This window comes from Arachis ipaensis, chromosome B1 (genome assembly GCF_059453495.1).
Source record: "Arachis ipaensis isolate K30076 ecotype BB chromosome B1, ASM5945349v1, whole genome shotgun sequence".
Classification (NCBI taxonomy): domain Eukaryota; kingdom Viridiplantae; phylum Streptophyta; class Magnoliopsida; order Fabales; family Fabaceae; genus Arachis; species Arachis ipaensis.
The window spans coordinates 12,157,515-12,159,168 of record NC_142436.1 but is presented as its reverse complement, the minus strand read 5'-3'; positions in this window follow the sequence as shown (position 1 = coordinate 12,159,168).

The window sequence follows — 1,654 nt, the reverse complement described above, 5'->3', positions numbered from 1 at the left end:
GAACTGTACTTACAATGCATTTCGTTTATTAATTTCTTAACTGGTCAATTTCTGCCACCATCAGCGGGTCTATGGTGGGTGCCAAATATTTCGTTGAGGATACATACTCCGAGGTATACCTCGTTGCTATTGTTTGACGATCTCTTCTTCGTTTCCCGAATAGCTTTGGTAGGAAATTTTTCGGATCTAGACGTAGAACCTGCAAAAAGGATTTCGACGCTCAAGTTAATAAAATATCTTTCAAAAAGTGAATCGAGTAAAACTAAGAGTATTGGAATTATGAACTAATACTGATTAGCCTTGCTTGTGTTCGTATTTATTGTTGTTTAATATAACTGATCTATCGCATCTTTTCCAAGATTTAATGCAAATTCTAGAGAGGTGGAGGTCGTTTATTTGATCGAATCTCATTCAAAATATCTTAAATATGATTTTGAGATATAATTGTTTTCTTTCGAGGTATGAGTGGTAAGAATTAGAATATATTACTAGACGAACAAGAAGAAGCGAAAAAATGAGATAAGTTGCAAATAAATAGAGTAACGAATTTTCTTCATATAGGCAAAATTTTTACAAATCGTTAGCTATTCAGCTTGCAATTTAGGAAAATTAAAAAATTTGGGAAAGAGAAATCGTGACATTTTCTTTTTCAGAGATTCTGATAATTTCATTGGATTTTTTTATTTCATTATTGAAGAAGAAGGTGAGATTTATTTGGTTATTAGAAGAGATGGTGTTTTACAGAGATCTGATGGCGTGTTTTTCGGGATGCACAATACGCAAAGCGCGTATTCTTCTGACAATACACAAAACGCGTATTGCTTGCATGGTCAACACGCATCGACTCCCTGCAAGCCCATGAATACGGTGCATAATTACTATCTCTCTTCAATTCGCATACACCTTCAGCCCCAGTCACAGTTTCACACTTTTGAGTTCCTTTCTTTCTACCCTCTTTTCTACTCTCCAATGGTTCCATAGTTCCTCCTGTACGAGACTTCAATGTGCATTTGCGAAGCCTTTTTTTTCTCCAAAAATTAACAAGTAAGTTATTTTAATAATAGTAATGTAATTAGTAGATTAATTGTGTGGTTTTTTTTAATATGAAGTAGAAAAAATATAATAATAATAATAATATTTATGTTATTATGTAAATTAAATAGTGTTTATTAGTAGTGAGAAAAAAAATAAATAATTAGAGATTATAGTTTTATTATATGTTTAGATGAATGATAGTGATGTTAATTAGTGATTAATATTAAATATATTTTAAATTTAAATATATTTTTAATTTAAGTTATTTAAATCTGAAAATAAATATAATTGTAAAATTAATTTAAATTTAAATTTAAATAGATATTTAAATACATTTTAGTTTTAATTATATATTTAAATTTGAATTAAATATATTTCGAATTTAGATATATATGTAAATTTGACATTAAATATATTTCAAGTTTATTTATAAATTTAAATTTAAATTTAAATGTATATTTATAATTTGAATTTTAAATATATTTTGAATTTAAATATATATTTAAATTTGACTTTAAATTTACTTTGGTTTCAATTATAAATTTAAATTTGAATTTAAATAAAATTTGAATTCAAAAATATATTTTGAATTTAAATCTATATTTAAATATGACCTTAA